This window comes from Vombatus ursinus, unplaced genomic scaffold (genome assembly GCF_900497805.2).
Source record: "Vombatus ursinus unplaced genomic scaffold, bare-nosed wombat genome assembly UNPS02014772.1, whole genome shotgun sequence".
NCBI lineage: Eukaryota > Metazoa > Chordata > Mammalia > Diprotodontia > Vombatidae > Vombatus > Vombatus ursinus.
Window position 1 is genome coordinate 36,100,161 of NW_020954550.1, and position 21,835 is coordinate 36,121,995.

At 36.8% G+C, this 21,835-nt stretch overlaps 1 protein-coding gene across 1 annotated transcript in view; it reads left to right on the top strand.

The window, feature by feature from the left end:
- Positions 1 to 395: 395 nt before the first annotated feature.
- Positions 396 to 21,835, top strand: part of LIFR (LIF receptor alpha) — an 80,619-nt gene continuing 59,179 nt past the window's right edge. Inside the window, exon 1 of the mRNA XM_027863558.1 lies at positions 396 to 455. The gene's annotated coding sequence lies outside the window, so the exon portion shown is untranslated. The remainder of the gene's footprint in view (positions 456 to 21,835) is intronic.

The window sequence follows — 21,835 nt, forward strand, 5'->3', positions numbered from 1 at the left end:
TGGGAGGGGGAGGGGGACGGGGGCGGAGCCCCGGGGAGCAGCGCCCCCAGCTGTGCTGCGTGCAGGCGCCGCCCCCGCGCGCCGCAGTCACAGCTGTCGGCTCTCGGGCTCGGCCGCCGCCGCTGCCTCCGGGGCCGTTACAGTTGCCTGAGGGCCCGGGGACTGGAGCCGAGGCGCCCGCGGAGGCGGCGGTCGCGCGGAAGCGGGGCTCGCGGCGAGGCGGCGGGGGCACCGTGCAAGGAGGCGGGGGGGGGCGGGCCTGTTGTGGCCTCGGGAGCCCGGGGAGTGCGGAGCGAAAGCCGAGGCGGCGGCGGCGGCGGCGGGTCCCTTCCCCCCTCGCTCGCTCGGGCCGGCGCCGGGAGCCTCGGAGCCGGAGCTCCGGAGGCTGCGGAGCGGCCGCGCCGCCCACGGGAGGATGCAGAAGTAGCGGCGCCGGCTCCGCCGCCCGCCCGCGGGTGAGTAACGGGAGGGCGAGACGGGGCGGCGGGGGTCCCTGCGGGGGGTGGGGGGAGCGCGGACCCCCGAGCCCCGCCGGGACTCCCCGTGCACGGCGCCGCGTGCCGCCCTCCCGCAGCACGGTGACAGCGCCGCGGGGGCTGGGGGTAGGAGAGGGCAAAGACCCTCACTTTGGGATTCCCCCAGATTTCTCCCATGGTCAAGTTCCCCTCCACCCCCTTTGGGGTTCCGAAGGCGATGGGATGGGATAATTTTAAGTTTCGAGGCCAAAGGTCAGCTGGCTGGGATGAGGGAAAGAACGCGCTGATTTTTATCTCTTTGGAAATTGGACAAGCTCCCTAGTTTCTACGTCCATATGGCTCCGTCCATCTTCAGGAACATCACCAACCATCCTTCCTCCTGTCCCCCCTCCCCCACGCCCAGACTTTGTACTTAATTACCTCTTTAACAACTTAAAAAAATACACTCAACCCAAGGTTTCTTCTTGGATGATGGTTAACTGGATATAGTTAGACTTTGGTGAAAAGTGTGCTACTATATAAGGTGAAGTTTTGAACGTGTTGGTGCAGGTGGAGTACAGTAGTTGTAGAAGCTAGAGCGAGAATGAATTAGTGCAAGGAAATCGTGTCTGGTCCGATGCAAGGTGCTCTCTTAAGTGAACTTGACTGATGGGAGTTGCTTCCTCTATCCAGCCCTATACTGCATTAAAAAAAAAATATTTTTAGTATTTTGCGAACTATGTGATACTATATAACAGTGATTTGCTGTTTTTCAGAGGAAGCTTGCATAAGGCATCTCCTTGCATTGTTGTTATGGAAACTTTATTTTGTGTCAGTTTTTTTTTTTTAAACATTGAGAATTTTAATTAGGAGTTGCCCCAGATCCTTAAATCACTGTTTCTTTCCCCCAGACTGAGAAAGAGGGCAGAAATTTTGTATGTAGTTCATAGAGTCATAACAATGTTCTTTTTCTCTTGTGTGTTTCTTACCTTGGTCTTTGAGTGGTCAGGTTGAAACTGTTGGTTTGCAGTCAGTATTAGCTAATTGCAAATTAAACTCGTGTGGCATGTTTTCAAGGTGAGCTGTTTTTCTTCCAAAAAAACTGGGTTTGGGTTATATCACACCCACATCTAAAGCAGTGCAGTCTTGGTTTTTGGCTTCTTAGGAACTGAATAGATCAGGAATTGTGTTTGATTTCTTACAAATATAATTCTTCTTGATGGTCTTACTCAAATAACATAAAACATTAAGGTGTCATCTCTAAAATTGTCTAAAAATATTTTTCCTGTACATTTTTACGGTTTGTATGTTGATTTGAACGTCTCTTATAATAACAGAATATTGTCTAAGGCATACTTCATATGTTTACAGATACCGAAACATGAATATTCCATCTCCATCATTCACATTCTACTGTACTTGGTCCTTTGCAACCCACAACATATGCCAACGCTTGAGAGATCCTTAAAGATTCTTATGGTGCTTAGCAATATAGTGTTAATTCTAGTATTTATTTAATCAAGCAATATTTAAATAAGTTTTCTAATTATAATATACAGGGCTAGAGTCTCACCCAGACAATAATGTCTTGTCAAAGAAATTAGCTATTCATTTGAAAGGGAGGTAAGACAAGTGAGACAACTTACTAGTTAAGTGAGAAATTTGCATTTCAAGAAATAGTGTTTATGCTTAAATTTTTAATAAGTTTGGACATGAAAAGAATTTCTGTGATTAAAATAAGGAAACAATAGTTGATGTTCTAAAGTAATGTATTTACCCTTAGGCTGCAGGATCAGTGAATCCAATAGATTATTCAGTTTTATTACAAATTTTACACTCCTTTGGCAAGCATAGATAAATAAGTTACAAGAATTATCATTTCTCAGATATGGTCCTTTAATAACATTAGTGAGGTGGGAGAATATATATGTTTACGTGCACTAATGATATATTTATTGAATTTCTGTTTCATTTAAGTTTGAATTCTTGGTTTTTTTGCACAGTATTAATGTGGATGGGCTATATAAAAATTTATAGCTTTATTATTAAATTTGAGAATTATCTAATGTTAAGGTTTTATATTAAAAGAACACATATTACATGTGCATATATCTAAATGTTTACAAATTGCTGAAATTTTATTTGACATCTATCACTGTGGTACATAGATTCCCATATCTTCCATATTGAAAATAACCTTTGACTTACAGTAAGGAAACATTTCATGAAATTTTCAATAGAACCAGACCTGGGTATTGGATGGTTTAAGTAAGTTGCCCTGTCTTGGTAACTCTACCCAGATTTGGGGGAATTTTGTACTAAATTATGCCTTATTTAAATCCTTTACTTTGAATATTTGAATCTTGTTATATTTTATAATTAAAAGTTAAATGCCCCCCTTTCCCTATTTTAGGCAGCCTTTTCCCCTACATTTTATACTTTAGTACGTTCTCTGAAAATACAGTGTTTTATTCATGATTATTACTGTAACATGAAATCAAACTATTAAAACAGTGATTTATTGATGCAATAATGGAATATTTTAATATTATATAGCCTATATAAAATCTCAGTTTTATTGAAGCATCCATTTGTTTACTTGTGAAGTTTTCAAAAGCACTCTTTTGGATATTATAATTTCTATTAACTGTTCATTAAAAGATTAAATATGTATATAAAACAGTACCTGTATTTTATTGTCATTGTCATCATAAAAGGATTATGTTCTTTCTCTATTTTAGGTAACGAAACCTGTGGCATTTCCTCATACTAATTTGTAAGCTACTTGTCATTCTGAATCTGTGTGTTTGTGCATTTATACATGTTGAGAGAGAGAAAGACAAAGAGAGAGCTAGCAAGCTCATGCAAATGAGTTTTTCTTCCCTTCTTGTCAATTGCAAGCTTGGGAAGTAAAGTTAGTTTTGGTGGCAGGCATTATGATAGAAATTATAATAAGTATCTATTTATCCTATCTGACCACTAAGATTTTTATGATTCTGTCATCATGTTGCAAAAAAGTTTTTTTTCCCCCAATGGGTTGATACCTTAACCTAACAGTTTATTTTTTAATCTAATTAGATTTCTCTTTATGTTCAGGTTTTTTTTTTTGTTTGTTTGTTTATTTGCTTTCACAGTGCTTTATATGTAGTAGGTACTCAATAAATGTGAAATTGAACCTTGAATTATATGTATATTCAACTTTAATCTGAATATTTACTATCATTATTTTTAATTGGAAAGTCCAGGGGAAATGTGAAAGTAGTAGTTTAAAAATAGGTTTGGAAAACCAAGTACTGACAGCACCAATTTCAGAGGACAGTAGTAAGGTAAAGGGCAGACAACATAAACGAAGGCATTTAGCTGTTTAAATCTTAGCTGGTCTTAAATTTACTTGTCTCAGAAGACTAAAATTAGCCTTATGCTTGCAGATATAAGTGTAAAATAGTTCTTTAGGCCTAAGGAATGAAATAAGCCACTGTGATAATTATAATTTTTACTATGATAAATGTAGAGGCCATGTCCTTAGCATTTACATACAGTCTCTAAATTTGCTTATGTAAGCTACTTGATGGCAGGTACCCTGCATATTAAATTTTCTAATATTAGAACCTTAAGGTACTTACCTGTAATCTTGGTGATGAACCTTACATAGAACTGCAAAAGACATTAATGATCATCCAGTTCAGTCTCTTTATTTTTTAAACATAAGGATACTGAGGTCCAGACTTTTAATGTCCTGGTCTTCTGTTACAAACTAGTATTCTTTCCCCTATATAAGGGTATTCTTTACCTTTTTTGTGTCCTGAACCTCTTTTAACAATAACGTTTTTAAATGCATAAAATAAAATACATAGGACTACAGAGGATAACTAATTAGTTACCAAAATTTTTCTTAAAAGTCCACACACCCAAAGTTGAGAACCACTGTCCTATGTCATACTGTAAACGGCGTATGAGTCTAATGTAGGTGGTCTTTGAATGTCTGGGTTTCATCTTCACCTGGTATATTTCTGTCAGATATTGCAATCCACAACTACCTTGTAGTTCATTCCAAAAAGCATTTTCCCTGAGAGGTTCAAAATTTGCAAACGTTCGTGGAAGAATGAGAATGAAAGGTAGGAAAGGTAGAGAGCTCCCAGTCATGGGGAGTGGAGTGTGTGTGGTAGAGGGTAAGCAAGGCACATCCAGTGGGAGACAACTTTTTTAATAATACTTTCCATACGTGCACTTTTTAAAAATACCCCCAAATGCTGCTTTTGATGACAACTAGGAATATATTTTATGATAAATCACATTTGTTACATGAAAGCTCAAAGCCTTAGTTAATACAGGGGATATATTATTTATTTGTAACTGAAAAATTGAGGTTGTCCAAAAGTGGAAGGGAATATGCTGCCTTAAACTCGTGAATCCCCCATCAATTTTAGTCTTATCCCTTGATACTGTCTCCTTTCTAGATTTTTGGTGACACTACTCTTTTCTAGTTTTCTGCCTTTCTGACCATCATTCCTTCTCAAATCTCCTTTGATGGATCTTCATCCAGGTAATGCCCACTAACTGTGGCTATCTCCTAAGCTTTAGGCCTTTTCTTCTGCCTCTATACTATTTTAGTTGATGATCTCATCACCTCCTATGTATTTAATTATCATCTCTATGATGGTGATTCTCAAATCTGCTTATATAGGTCTAACCTCTCTCCCAATCTCTAGACTCAAATGAATTCATCTTTTCCCCTAAGACCTCCCCTCTTTCTCACTTCTCTATTTTTCTGGAAGACATCACCATCCTTCTAGTGACCAGGCTAGTAAACTAGGGGTCATCTTCTGCACCTCACTCTTTCTCTCCCTGATCCTTCAATCCAATCAGTTGTCAGGTTTACCTTCAGAGCATTTCTCTGACATGTGAAGGTCCTCATCACTTCATCTGAACTACTGTTAATAGCTTTCTGGTTGGTCTCTGCCTACTCCAGTGCATCCTTCACTCAGCTGTCAAATTGATCTTTCTCGAGTTCAGATTAAGCCCCACCTCCCCTGGATTCAATAAATGCCAATGACTTCCTCTAACCTTCAGGATCAAGTATAAATTCTCTGTTTGGCATTAACAGTTCTTTATAAACTGCACCTCTCCTACCTTAACAATCTTCTTACACTTTACTTACCTCCCAAGTGCTTTATGATCCTGTGACACTGGCTTCTTCTCCTGACTGTGCATTTTCACTGTCCCCAATACCTAAGGTGTTTTCCCTTCTCATCCCAATCTCCTGGTTTCCCTGCTAAAGTCTCAGCTCCAAGAAGACTTTTCTGATCTCCCTTTATGTTAGTGCCTTCTCTTTGTCTCCTCTGTTATACTGTAAGGTCTGTGAGAGCAGAGACTTTTTTTGCCTTTTTTTTCTTTTTGTATCCCCAGTGCTTAGCATAGTGCCTGATTCATAGTAGGTACTTAATAAGGGCTTGTTAAGTACAAGAAGAGGAGTAATGTATAATAAGGCTGGAAAAGTAGATTGAGGACAGAGGGATATACTTGAAAAACTGAGAAGTTTGTATTTGATCCTTGAGGCAATAGGGAACTACTGGGTTTGAATGATATACTCAGACCTGTATTTTAGAAAAATTACTTTGTCCGCTGTGTGGCTGATGAATTGGAGAGAGAAATGACTTGAGACAGGGAGACCAATTATGAGACTATTGCAGTAGTTCGGGTGAGGAGTGATGAGGGCTCAAGTTATGGTGATGTTCATGTGAGTAAAGAGAAGACGTATGTTAGAGATGTGGAGATGGATATAGTAATTGGATATGTGGGATAAAGGAGAGTGATGAGGATTTGAAGATAATTTCAAGATATCAAAACTATGTGCTCAGAAGGAACACCTGTAATCTCAACAGAAATAGGGAAGTTTGGAAGAAGAGTGGGTTTTGGGGAGAAAGGTAATAGAGTTCCATTTGGAGCATGTTGAGTTTGAGATATTCATGGGATATCTATTTTCAGATGTTCAGTAGATAGTTTTTGTTATGGGACTGGAGCTCTGAAGAGAGACTTAAGGCTGATTATAAACCCAACAGTTATTTGCATAGAGATTATAATTACCCTTTGGAATTGATGAGATTACCAAGTGAGATCATGGGACCTAGTTAAGGGTCATGATGTGGATGAAAGAACCAGCAAAGGAGACTGAATGATATGCAGAGTTCACAGCTAGGAAGAGAACCAAAAAAGGATAGTTTCATGAAAACTCTGAAAAAAGAGAATATCCAGAAAGGGGAGGGGGCAATCATTATTGCCATACACCTTCAAATCCTATAAATTATTCTTTTTCAGCTTGTCCAATTTATTCCATATTCCCTGTTTCCATTACTGCTATCCTCGATGATTATCTAACATAGACTACTCTCATAAACTCTTAGTTGGTATGTCCCTTCCTCCAGTTTCTTTACTTTTCCCATCCCCTTCCTCCTTTCTTCCTCCTCATTCCCCCTCCTGCCTTCCCCACTGCCCCTCTCCAATTTGGTCTGCCTATCTCATCCAGGTGGGAAATGCAGAGGTCACTGATTCTAGTACTAATTGGCAAAGAAGCTTTGACCTACTCTGTTTCTGTCGTGGGTCAGTTCATCTCTCCTGAGGTAGCTTGTTGGTCCCCTGCTCCTGAGGGGCTCTCCATATTGGTGTTGAACTTTGTGTAGATACCCAGTTATCTTCTTAGCCCTATTGCAGCTTAGAACTCCAGAACTCAAAAGATCCACCAGCTTCCCCCTCCCCAGTAGCAGGGTTTTCAGGCATACACCACAAAGCCAGACCTTATAAATTTGTCACTGTTGTTCTAAGTATGTCATTCCCTTGCTCAAAAATCCACAGGTCCAATCTCTGAGGAATAAAGTCTAAACTCTTTGAAAGGCTTCTCAGTCTCTTTTGATGGTCTTATCTCTCATTTTTCCCCTTTAAAATTTTTTTATTTAAGCCAAACTGGGCTTTCCCAAACCTAGTTTAATGTCCTCTCCCTTTCCTACCCTAGCTTTTTTTTTACGTTACCCCTGGCTAGAACATTGTTCCTATCCAAATTCAACCTATCCTTCCTTTCCAAAGTCCCAAATCAAATGCTGTTCTCTTCCATGGAGTTATCTTGGATGATTTCAATCTACCATGATCTGTCCTTCCCTAGAACTCATGGCAACCTATTGTTATTTAGTAATCAACTCTGTATCGCCTTTTGGCGTTTCTTACTTTGTACTGGTGAGCTCATCTTTTTGGATATCATGAATTTTTATCTTCTCAACTAGATTGTAAAGTTCTTGAAGAGAGAATCCATGTATATGCTTATTTATGTTTCCTAATAGTTCTTTCTAGTAGTATTCAGTACATACATACAAACACACATATATGTGTATTTTTATTTTCTTTTTTAGTAGGAAAGGCCTTCCAATCAAGGGAAATGGTTTTGTGAAAGTATGGATGTGGCTCTGTGTATGGGGGACAGTAAAATAGGCAGCTGGAAAAAATAATATTTCTTTATGGAATCTGAAATGTCGAGTAGAAAAAATAAACTATATGATAGGACCTTCAAGGGAAATAAAATGAATTTAGATATGAAAAGATAAAAAATAGCTTGTATGAAAAATGTCATGCATTTTAGAGTTTTGTGGTTATTGGATCATTGTTTAGTATCGTAGGGTTGTAGTCTGTAGTTTGGAGGCCATCTAGTCCATTCTTTCATTTAACAGAAATGAAACTGCTACTGAGGGAAGTTAATTGACTTGCCCACGGTCACATATTTAGTGCGCGTCAGAGAAAGAATTTGGATCCAGGTCCTTTAACTCCATATTTAATACACTTTCCATTGAACCGTTTATAAACTGGAAACAGGGAGTAAGCTTATCCACAGTAGATGAATGGTGATTGAAACTTCAATATAATCTTTTTTTTTTTAAATTTGAACTCATTTGGAATTGAAGAAAGTCAGATCCACAAAGCAAGTACCTATATTTGAGAAAAGAGGCACAACTTTAAAAGTTTTGAGTGATGACATCCTAAAACAGCTGTTATTCCATAAAATAACTCATTGTAACTCCTTTTGTGTATCTTTCCACATGCATCTCTGCTTCTCTGTGTTTTTTTCCTTTTTTTCACTGTCTCTTTACAGTGACCAGTAATAGTATAGAATTGAAATTTTGATTTTGGTCTGGCACTGTTAACTACATCAAAAGAAAGGAGTACAGAAACTGTGCACAAGATAAGTGCACAAGATGAGCTTTTTAATGTAAAAACTAGAAAATGTGTTAGGGGCAACAGAAGGTAGAAGAGATGACAGAAAAGAAAAGTGGAGACAAAAGGAAAGAGAACATCAGATGGAGAAAGTTGCTGAGATTAGATTCGGTGGTGGCCTCAGCATCTGGAAAAGATTAGATTCAGTGATAGGGTAGTGACAACGGTGACATAAAATGGAAGTAATGGCAACTGGCAGTTAAGAGCAGCAGTGAGAGTAACAACTTGTCAGGTGGCTCTGAAAACAGAACCACTGAAGAAACAGAGATAGAACAACTCTGCCTTCTTAGCAATGTACGTGTGGTGGTGGATGGTGGAAAAACATTACCTGCACTTCAGGATTGTAGCCCTTAAGGGTGTATATGAGTACCATGAAGAAAGTATGCCAACCAGTTCAGTAAAAAAAAGAAATCTGAGTATGTATTTACTGTATGCAGTGGTATATAGGGATAAGCTAAGTAATACAGGTTTATATCTATAACACAGTACAGTTTAAAGAGGCTAGGGAATGTGTAATATATTTTAGAAAGTTTTCCACTAAAAACAGGTTCTAGCATTTGTCTATATAGAAAAAAAATTCCTATCATTGCTTTTTTTGTCTAGACAACTGAAGTTTTACCATGGAAATGAAGGTTGTTATTGTAGTAGATTCTTGTTCTAGTTCCATAAAATGGCTAACAAGTTTCTGTGTTCATACAATCATAGGTCTGGAGCTTAAACAGATATTAAAGTTCAAGATTTTGTTTGTACAACAGCCTGAAATTCAAATGAGAATATATGTGAAAGCATTTTTAAAACTGTAAGAACATATAAAATGTAAAATTATTATTATTATTATAGAATTAGAAAAGAGAAATATGTAATAAATGTGATTGACAATTGTGTGGCCAAAGTGAAATCTATTTAACCTTAATATTGATAAGAAAAATATGTCTTATATTCAGTTTCAAAAGAAAAAAATTCTCAAAAGTGATTCCTCAAAATAAGCATAAGAAAGACTAATAGTAATTACTTAAGCAATTGTCACCTTTTAGATCTATGGCACCTCCTTAAGTACAGTTAATAAAAAGAACCTCTAAGGGAGTTTCACAAAGCCATAGTTTGCTGTTCCATTTAGATAAACCTGTTGATATTTGAAGGTGTATGTTAGCCACTGAATTTTCATTGTGTGTGTGTGCACATATGTATGTATGTGTGTGTATATATGTATGTATATACACACACATATACACGTATGTATAAGGTTGCTTGGTGTACTAGTAAAAGCACTTGACTAAGAGTCAGTAGATTGGTTTCTGCTACTTCCAAACTTTGTGATTGTTGGCAAGTCAAAGCTAATTCTGCGATTTTTAAAATAGGTGATCAGGAGAATGGTGTTGCCATTAACAGGAATAGGAAAGTAAGGAGGTGGGGGGCATGTACAAAGAAGGAAATAACTAAAATTTTAGACATGCTCAAATTGAAGCAGGAAGAAGTTCATATGGAAATTTTGAGGCATTATTAGATCTAGGTTCTTGGGAAGAGTTAGGACTAGAGATAAAGATTTGGGAGTCTTAGTCAATTTTTTATGTAGCCTGTTGTGGTCTCTTTTTTTATTTGGATTTTCATATCCATTGAATTAATTACTTGTCTCATCTTTTCATCTGTAAATTTGGTAAGCTTATCATTTTATGCCTTCATCAGAGAATAGTTAAGCATTTTTATTGGCAATGGAGAGAACAAAGGACCAATATAAAGCATTATATTACTCCTGCATTTAGGGATGGAATTGAGAAAGAGGGCCAGTAAAAGAAAGGAGTGGTCTGAGATCTAGAAGGAGATCTTTCTCTGCACAGTGGTCATAGAAGATCAGGCAGAGGATGATAGAGAATTACAAAGGAGAGGAGGTATTAACAATGTTCAACCCAAAGAGACGGAGCGTGAGAACTTAGAAAAGCCGATCAGTATTCAGCAATTGAGATAAATAATGACAAGAAATTTCAGATAGGTAGGGGGAAGAAGCCAGATTTCAAGTGTTAAAAGAATAGATGAAGAAGTGGTAGCAGTCAGAGTATATTATATACTTTCTTTTTAGAAATGTGGCAATGAAGGAGATGAGGGAGATGATATACTAGTTTTAATAGAGCAATAAGGTTAAGGGAAGATTTTCTTAGAATAAGAAAGACCTGATAATTTTTTAGGAAGAATGAAGTGGGAAAGATTGGAGATAATAGGAGAAAGAATGCTTGAAACAAGATACTGAGGAAAATGAGAAGGGTAGAACAGGTTAGGCTTGGCCAGGGGTCTGGTCTTCTTCTAAGATGGGAGAGAAGAGGAGAAAAGAGGATAATGAAAATATAGGTCAAGGAGTTCTTAAACCCAAAAGATTGTGGACAGATTTCAGGAGGTTCATAAAGTAGGATGGGAAAAAAAAACTTTATTTCAATACAATTGGTTTCCTTTGTAATCCTATATAGTTAGAGAATGAGTCAACTCAGACTGACAAAGGTATTCATACACAAAAAAGGTTAAGAACTCTCAATTGTAAATATGAGTTGAAGGAATTTGTATCACATGGTCTTGTTCTCACTAAAATAGGAGGTGAATGGAATAACTTTTTTCTTTTCTGTCAGCATTTTTTAAAATCTCTAAGATTTCATGTTTGTGCTTCAATGACAAAAATTTAATTAATTTTCAAAAAGTAATGTACCCAATAGAGGATCCTGAAAATTGTTGATCTTGACATCATCATAGAGTAATGATGCTTTAGTATTTCTTTTCTGGTCTACCTTGAGTACATTGGCCTAGATTGGCCTTTTTTCTCAAATGGTTCTATAAGTATTTGGCATCCCCTAAGGGATGATAAGCATGGAAAGATGCATAAATTTTCAAGATAGGTTAAAGAATATCTCTCAGCTAAAGTTTTGTCTGTGGTTATGCTGGTTGTAGAGTTATCTATTCTGTATCCCTAGACCAGGCTATGAAGAGAACTGTATAGAAATCTCCATGAAGGGATTCATATTTTCAGGATCTCATAAAAATTGAATGACACTTTCAGTTCGTATCAGGATCATTCCATGACTGAATTGAGATGACTCTAATTTGTAAATTCCTAATCTTCCTTGTTTTAGACTCCAATTCAGCAAGCATTTATTAAGCACCTATTTTGTGCTAGGCACTAGAGATACGAAAACAGAAATGGTTGAACTCGATGTCCTATGGAACATCATAAATTCAGCATGTCCAAAACTGATCTCGTTTTCCCTACCCCCTTCCAAATTTCCCTATTACTGTTGAAGGCATTATCATCCTTCCCATCCTTCCCAGTCATATAGGCTGGCAACCTAGATGTCATCTTTGACTTCTCCCCACTCCCCATCCCCAATCCAATCAGATGTCAAGTTCAGTGGCTTCTGCCTTCGAAGCATCTTTCATATATCCACTGTACTCCTCCTGACCCTGCCTCACCTGATGAAGGCCCTCCTTTCCTTACATCTGGACTGTTATAGTAGCCTCTGATGGGTCTCCATGCCTCGAGCCTCTCCCTACTTCAGTCTTTCCTTCGTTCAACTGCCAAAATGATCTTTCTAAGGCACAGGTTTGAACATGTCACTCTCTCTGTAGAAACCTTTCTCTTGTGCACAAGGGAAGTAATGTAGTTCTTGTAAGGTTGTGTTAGGAGTTTGGTTGAACTGCCACTTAGTATAACAAAAAAGGAGCATGCAGAGCACTGTCCCTTACTGTTGTCACCACAAAACACGTATGTATGGCTATGGGAAATAGACTGATTTAACCGATACTGTCTGCTGTTTATGACTTTGACAGTTTAAGACAATTCTGACTTCTCATGGACAGTGATAAAGGAAATATAGGTAATGGAGAAATTAGGAGAGTTAAGTGATATATCACCTTTACTTCTGTTTGTGTAATAATACTGTGAATTTGTATAGTCCTTGACACTTCAGATTTGGACTCCAAAGTATTTGAATTTGGAGTCCAAAGAGAACTTCTGCCATCAGCACTTACTTGCTGTGTTAGTAGAACGTCACTTAACCCTCTTGAGCCTCAATTTGATTATCTTTAAAATGGGGATAATAATACTTGTAGTACCTAATTCTTAGGGTTGTTTGGTAGATTCAATGAAATTTGTCCAAAGCATTTTGTAAATCTTGAAGGCCTCTATATAAATGCCAGCTCTTTTTATGTGCTTTGTTTCATTTGACCTTCACATAGTAACCTTTTAAGGTAGTCATATATAGCTTGACATCAATTTATGGAAAGCATCTTGAAGCTAGGAGAAATTGTGTCTTATCCAACGTCATGTGCCAGGCATGCAGTAGAACCAGGACTTGTAGGCACATTTTCTTTCTGTGTTTCCTAAACAAGAGCCAATGCTTTTTCCATGGTTTTAAGAATAGTTGTTTTTCTTTGTTCATATAGCGCATGTTCAGATTTATGTTTTTGATAAAGTACTATATAATGTAATCTGTGTTTCTGATGTCTCGCTTTAAGCATGTTACTAACAGATTGATCAAACAACCTTAATAAGTTCACTGCTTTGCAAAGTAAAGAATGACTGTGCTGGTCCATGTGGCAGCAAATTCAGATATCAAAGTTAATTATTTTGGAGGGCATACAAACTGCCTTTGTTCTTATTAGCTTTACTTCATGGACAACAGTGAGTGATACTTGAAATAAATTGTATGCAAAAGGTATTATTTCCAACAAAAATAGAAATCGAGAAAACTGGTTTTCATTTTATTATTGATCTTTGATTTTACCAAGGCACAAAGTACTAATTAGGATTTGTATGATGCTGGATTATTCAGGGCAGAGAAAGACTCTGCCATGTTTCACAGGAACTTTTCTCAAATTAGCACTTAGTAACTTTCTAGTTCCTGAATCTCATTGAACCATCATAAGTAATTTTCTTGAAAAGCTTTAAAAGAAAATATACTCGAAATTAATTTATTATTGACTAAGGTTTACATTATTTTGGTGTGACTTATCACTGTTTAGTATTTAATATCTTACATTTTGTACCTCCACGTACATCATTCCAGGCAAACTGTATTTGTCATTATGTCCTGTATACATTCTGTGTTTTTCCACCTCCATGCTTTTGTTTATACCCTTCTCCGTGCCTCGGATGTCTCTCTTCTATTCTGCTTATTGAATTTCTACCTATTTTTTAAAACTCAGCTCATGTCATCCTTTACATTGTCTTCCAAGATTACATTTCTCACTGAAGTCAAGTAATCTTTAACTATTCAGATCCATCATAGTGGTTTTTTTTTTTTTTTTGCCACTTCTCTTTTGCACTTGTGATCTATTTTGTGTATACTGTAGCCTTTTAAATTACAATGATTTGTATAAGTCACAATTATATCTCTCCTAGTGCCTAGCACAGTGCTTGTAAATAGGTTTGCAATACTCAGATATATCTATGACCTCATCAAAGTGGATATTCTTTCCAGTGATACACAATGCAGCCTGTCCATGCCTCCTCACTGTGTGATAACTTGTTTATTCCCTCCAGTAAGTTCACCAGAGGGGATTGATCCAGTGTTTTAGGTGCCTTTCTTAATTTCTCTTGACCTTGAAAGGATACCAATGAAGTGAATGGACTACCCATCATTTATCTCTTTTCTTTACCACTTGACCAGCCCATTTTTTGATTATATATATTTTTTGATGAAATATGTAATTTAATTATCCTTTATATTACTCCTTTGTAATTCTTTGTAATGTGTTGTCATCTTGCTTATACACCATTTGCCTCTCCTTTTTCCTTTGGGCGATCCTTAAGTTTATTTCTTTGAGACTGTACTGTTCCATACCCTGCAGCCATATCGCACTTGAAAAATACTGTTATTTAAAAGGTAGGCCTATTTGCTGGGGAAAACTTGGGGTCATTTAGAATTCTGAATTTTCCCAGAGATAATCCAGTTTAGTCTTCTCTGCTTGTTCAATTCTCAACCCAGTTCATTATCTCTTTTCAGGGTTTGTTCAGGATATAGTTGGTGATAGTTGACTTTTCTATGTGTTGTCCTCCCAGCTCCATGTCATGTCATGGTTGGGTCAGTTGGTATCCTTTATACACACGATTTTTACTCTGATTAAGGGTGTCTTGTATTGAATTATTTGTTGAATTGATGATTTGTTAGCTTTTAATGTTTTAGAATATTTTCTAATAATACTTTTAATAATTTTTCAATAAACATGATTTTTCTGATCAATGAGTTATTGCATTAGGTTTTTTTTTTTGATGGCTTCTGTGATTTCATCTGTTTAGGGAGCTCACACCTTTCACTGGCACAGAGTGTCACCGGCTCTATTTAAAGTTTTTATCAGTTTCCTGGGCTACTGAAAGGTTAAGGAACTGACAGTATGTATCAGAGACAAGACTTGTAAAGTCTTCCTGACCCTGAGACCAATAATCAGTTATGTCAAGGCTGTCTCTCTTGTATTATTGTTTTAAATTATAGAAATTAAAATTTTTTTCTTATAGCTCATATTTATGTATAACCTTGTAAATTATATTAATATTTTCCTAACAGTCTTCTGAGGTAGTTAGTGCTAGTGGTAGTTTTTCCATTTTACAGATCAGGAAACTGATGCTTAGCTTGGACAGTCTAAGCAACTTGGCCATGGTCTCATGGCTAGTGAGCGTCGGAGCGGAATTCAAATCTCATCTTCTGACTTCAAGGCCATTGCTTTTTCTATTACTTTATTATAAAGTATTATATTATATATTATATACATTATAAAGTCTAGTATTTTGAGTTATTGATAAATTATATGAAAAATTTAAGACATTTTAAATAAATGATTTTCTTAATTATGCTGGATCATAAGATTCTTGATGGCGGGGATTCTTTTGTATCTTGTACAAAATATGAGATAATAACTTGTGAAGAACTTTGGAACTTTAAAGCACTATATAAATGTTAGCTATTATCATTATTATTATTATCATATTCTGTGACCTGATAGGCACACCAGATTTTTATTACTGACAATTTAATTGTTTAGTAAATTCTGATCGGTAGAGGATTGTTATTTGCAGTTTATAGAAGACTGGCATTTGGATTTCTGGACTGTGATTTTAAAATATATGAGTATTGCCAGGCAATTGTCTTGACTCAAGGATTAGAGTGCATCTTAAAAAAGGCTGGGCACTATGTATGTCTGTCTATATTTTTCTATATTTGTCTATAATATTTCACAGAATACAAAATTCAAGGAAATAGCTATATGTTTAAATACAAATGAATGAAACACAGACACTAAACAAGACCAATAAAGCTTCTACTAGAAAGAGGAAAATTAGACCCCGTAGGTAATTCTGAGAATTAGTGGGGGTATCTTAACTGTCAATTTCTTGTAAGAGTGGGGTTCATCTGATGCCTGCTTCTCTTACCTCTTCTTCCATGTTTGTTTATTCTCCTTACACAACCCAATTATGAGAAATAACAAGTTCTACCCCCTTCTTCCTCCTTTGTACATGGTTGTATTTCTATTATATTCCTTTCTTCTCTTAACACTTTTAGAACCAACCCTCCCATCCCCAGGTCCTCTGTTTTTCTTATTTAACTCTGTCCATGCTCCTTGAAAATATTAAGGATCTGAAGCCTGAACCAGATGAAAATGTAATTAGGAAATATTTAACAAAATAAATAAAAATATAGTAGAACATAATGTTAATATGTGGTTTTATAAGTCAATATGCAGCCTGCAGGCATCCTTATGTACAGTTCAGTGGCTTCTGTTTCTATTTGAGTTTGACACCACTGATGTAGACCACACTTCCAGAAACCAACTAGCTCCTTCCCCTCACCCCTTTCATAAAAGTTCTCGTATCTGTAACTCTATCCTAGGGTTGGGACACCGTGATTGGTGAGTGAATGAGTAGAAACTCACCTCCTGTACCGTAACTAGCTGGTCTCAAACTGCTTCAAGTATAATTTATCAAGAAACCAGTATTTATCCAGGCATTTTGTTATCTACCTTGCCATACTGAAAAGGATGTGACAATTGTGACTGTATTATGGCTTTACTTATAATCCCTTTGACTTCTCAGACCAGAGCACCCTTTAGTGTCCACTAATCCTTTCATAATTTTTAATTACCCTATTAGAATGTAAGCTTCTTGAGGGCAGAAACAATCTAATCTTTATGTTTTTTATCCCCAGAGAGTAATATAAAATACAGTGCCTGGCACATAAAAAGCGCTTAATCATGCTTTTTCATTTATTTACAATGAGAATTAGACCAAAAATGTTCTGAACTTTATGTAAGTAGATATTGGTGCTGACCTGGAGGATAATTTAATGTCATATTTTACCTTCGTAGTTCCTAATTTTAAGTGACAGATATGTCACTTAAATGTGAAGATTTACACAGTCATTTCAAATGTATTTTATCATGATTTCTGATTAATTTTCAATGAACAGTGTAATTCCTAACACTTTTTAGCCTTAAAAATTTATAGCCTCAACTTGGAAATATGAAGGTCCTATTGGTAAAAAGAATTTTTTTTTTAATTTTTAAGAATTACTTTTGAAAAATTGAAAATATTTTAATTATGTTTGTTTTAATATTGACTAATCTCTTTTAAATTTATGTATTGCAATGAAGCTTCTGTTCCTTGGTTTCTAAACATTATATAATTGAAACATTTTTATGTATCTTTGGGCCTCAAATTCCTTATCTTTAAGATTAGGCATTTGGACTAGGTGATTTCTAAAGCTCTAAAATTCTGTAATCATTCTAAAACAACAAACTGTATCAAATCATTGCAGTTTGTTTATACCTTGACCAAAAGCAGTAGAGGAGCATGATGTATTTCTGCCTTTAGAGAGACCTTCTTTCCCTCTGTGTTTTCTGGTGACTTTGGATCTGAAAGTGGTAGATCTGTCCTTTGTTTTATGATAATTATAATAGTTTACATAGTATTTTATGCAGACAGAAGACTTTTAATAAATCTTTTCATGTGACTTTCACAACCCCAGTAGTGTTAAGTGCTATTATCTCTTTTATAAATGAAGAAACTGAGGCTTAGAGAGATTGTTATTTGCTCAAAGCCATGTGGTGGAAAAATTACAGAACTAAAACTCCAAATGACATTTTAAAAAAATTACAAATCCTGTTCTCTTTACTGCACCAAAAATGTTGATAGTTTACTATGTTAGACTTCTATATGCTCCTTGTGATTTGGCAAAAAATTAACAGTAGAGTCCTTAAGGTTAAGCAGCAGCTTACAGCTCCACTTGTAGTGAAATTTCTAAACATTTTAATTCTAATTCAATAAGTAAATTTGTAATTGTTCCAGTTAGCTATATATTTAATTTTGTGTATTATGTGTGGTTTTTTTAGCAAGCCGATTTATTCAGATAGACAATTCATATATATGTTTTCATGTCTCTAAACTAGTAAAATAAAGGCAATGTTAAGTAGTGGAAGCAGCAAAATCTGGGTTCAAATCCTGCCTTTGACACTTACTGGCTTTGTGACCATGGACATGGCATTTGGACTCTCTGAACTTCAGATAATTCTTTGAGGAAGTTATAAACAGTACAGATCTGGGGGGGAGGTGAAAGTAAGGCAGGGTTGATAAAGGTAGTTCACATTATGTTGTCTTGATATAAGCTGGTAAAGTACTTTTAAGTCCAAGGGGCTAAAAATAGTATTTTTTTTAAAATTTCCCGAGTTTGCTGGCAAAAAATTTTAGAGAAAGATTTGCCCTGGGAGATGATATAAAGGGATTTTATGATGCATAAGAGAGGAGAAGAAGGAGCTCATGGTGGATGGCTTCCATTTCCTCAGGAAAGTATGAGGGGAATCCCTCTGCTGAGAGTTAGAGAAGAGGTGGTGGTATTGGAGCTTGAAGATGTTGAGAATACCCTCTAGGAGTTTGATAGTCTATCAGGGAAGAATAAAAGCATTACTGTGTAATAGGGCACAGTTGAGGTCAGATCAAATTAATTCATAGTTGACCCAGTAGGCACAGTAGGATGACTTTTCTTCAGAAGCATTCAGAAATAGAAGTGGAGGATGTATGTGTTGGGGTAACCCAGGGTTGGGGTTTAGCAAAGCAAGAATGATAGTCAGGTAAGGGGACAATGGATTCAGTGTTAGAGGATAGTATATAACTGAACTAGCTAGTCAACCATAAAGTCAAGACTGTGAAAGGAGAGGCCAGAGCAGGAGTAATAGACTGGTAAAATAGGAAGACTTGAAGGAGTCTTGAAGACATGGTGAGGGTGCAAAATAGATTTAGAGGGAGTTATGAATAGGGAGAGATGAAAGGATGGGAGGTTGGACAAGATCAAAGAGAAGAATTTTAGAGTTTAAGATTGTGGAGGTAGCCCAGTTATGAGTAATGGTGAATTTTTAGAGGTGACCATCTTTCTGAGTATTCTGATTTAATAATAGTAATCATAATAATGAAAATTATAACAGTAGTTAGCATTTATATAATGCTTTAAGGTTTGCAGAGTGCTTTATGTTTGTTATCTTATTTGATCCTCAGAATCACTCTGTGAGGTAGGAGCTATTATTATCCTCATTTTCCCTATTAGGAAATTGAGGCCGAAAGAGATTAAAGTGGCTTGCTCAGTCACACAGCTTAAATAAGTATCTGAGTGGGATTTGAACTCAGATATTCCTGACTCCACATCCAGAGCTCTATACTTTGTATCATCTAACTGTCTAGATTTTCAGTGAAAGAGTTATGAGAATTGAAGTTGATAACTTGTGAGTCCACAGTGTTCATATACAGCATATTGAAATTTCTAGTGGGTTGAGATGAGAACTATGAGCCAGGTGCTGAATTCTGAGTAAAGAAGAAAAGTCTGGTGGCTTATAAATGACTACAAGAAATCTAGACTGAATTTGTCTCTCTGATACGATGAGGATGGAAATAGTTGATCGGTGTAGGACCCCGATCCTGTAGGAATCTGTGATTCCAGGCAAATGGTGAAATTGTGGCATCATCTAGAATTGAGAATAGGCAGCAGGGAGTGCTATGAAGCAGTTGGTGTTCAGATACTGGACTAGGGCTCTGTATCATCCCCAAAGCCTCATCCCAAGATGATAGATGATGGGCACATCTTAAAGCATGTAGAATAAGCACCTCAACTCCCAGTCCCTGATTCCGTAGGAGCAGAGCTCTTCTAATATTTTTGGTGCTCTGAAGCTCAGGATTTCTTATGTCTGTGCTCAGGGACTTAAATGGATGTTGGATTCCTTTAGTGCAGTCTCTCTGGCTTCTTGAGGCTCCAAATCTCTTATATTCTGAGCCTGCAAGAGGCAGATGACAATTGCTGATTGGCTAACCTCAGACTTCTCAATCCTCCTTACAAGATATAGGAGAAGAAGTGGGTTCACCCAGAAGACACCTTAGGACAAGGGATAAACACTCAAATCTCCCTTTAGTACGTCTTGTCCTTGAATCACAGAATCTCTGGATGGGGATGTCCTAGCAGGATTTGGAGGACTGTATTGTGGTAGGTGGATTAGACTTGTTCTGTTTGGCCTCATGGGGCAGAACCAGGAGCAAGGAGTGAAAGTGGAAAAGGAAAATTTAGGCTTCACGTTAGGAAAAACTTCTTCAATTACAGCTCTTTTAAAGTAGATAGACTTCCTCAGAAGGTAGGAGAAGTAAGGGGTTCTTCCTCGTTGGAGGCCTGAGCAAAGGTTGGATGAGACAACTAGGTAGTAGAGAGTCCCTGGACTTGGAATCAAGAAGACTTGAGTTTGGATCCTGTGTCTGACACTTATTAGCTGTGTGGCCCTGGGCAAGAAACTTAGATTCTGTTTTCCTCAGTTTCCTCATCTGTAAAATGGGGATAATAATAGCATAGACCATCCAGGGTGGCTGTGAGGATCAAATAAAATTATATTTGTCAAGTGCTTTGTAAACCTTCAAAACACTATGCAAATGCAAGCCATCATCATCATCATTATTAACATTATTATTATTATTATTATTATTATGGATTCTTTCTTGGTTTATGGATTGAGTCAGATGGTTTCTGAGGTTGCTTCCAACTATCACAGTTTTGTCATTCTATGTTATTTAAGTCTCTCCAGCACAGATTCTCAGCTGCCTGCTGATATGTAGACCTGATCATTTAAAGCTCTTGGAGGGTAGTGGTGGAGGCCATGAGACATTTTGTAACAGGGGTAAGGAAAGGAGAATGAATATCTGAAGTTGTCGAGACATATGTTCTGCTTCACCTTATCTTTAAACTCACTTATTTTGGCCTTGACCCTATATATGACCTGTCATCATCAAAAATTATGTGTGTTAGTTGCTTGCAAATATGCATACTGGTTTAAAAAATCCCTGCAAGTGACTCTACTTATTAACAAATTGAGTTTAGTATGAAGCCCAGAGACTTTAATACCTTATCTAGTGCTGCTTTGTGATAGGGCTGAGACCAAAATCTGCATCTTTTGGTTTCCAGACCATTTTTCTACTATGTCCAACTAACTTTTTTAAAGTAAGTCCTAGAAAATAAGTAGAAATGTCCCACGGGTACGTCTTGATTATACAAAATGAACATATGACAGTCATATAAGTTTTATCTAATGTGAATGATAGGAAATTTAAAAGTTAATTATTTTGATCTCCTTATAATTTACAGTTTTGCCATTATGATTTGAGTGGCTTATTTCTTTAAGAAGTTATCCTGAAAAGTTTGAATTTTTAGGCCTTTCTTTTGCTTGAAAATTGATATATAGCAACCAAATGCATACCTTTATTCTTTTTAGAAATATAACTGCAGCAGCTAAGTATTTTAAGCCATCAGTTTATGTTTGGAAACTAGGAGACTCTTGAATATGGTCCTCTTGTTGATATGCAAGACAGAGTTGTGCATGCTAGATGCATAAAGACCAAAACAAAACAGTTTCTGACCTCAAGAAACTTATATTTTACTGGAAGGATGCAATATATATACAAATGAGTATGTGCAGAATCCTTTGCTGAAACATTATTATCATATCTTGCCTCCTAACTATGAGTTCAGTAAGCAGAGCCCTGTATTGGTCCCTCTTCTCTTCCTTCTCTCCACTTCCTCTCTTGGAGATCTCATAAGGTCCTATGAGATTTAATCATCCCTGTGCAGATAAGTCAGTCT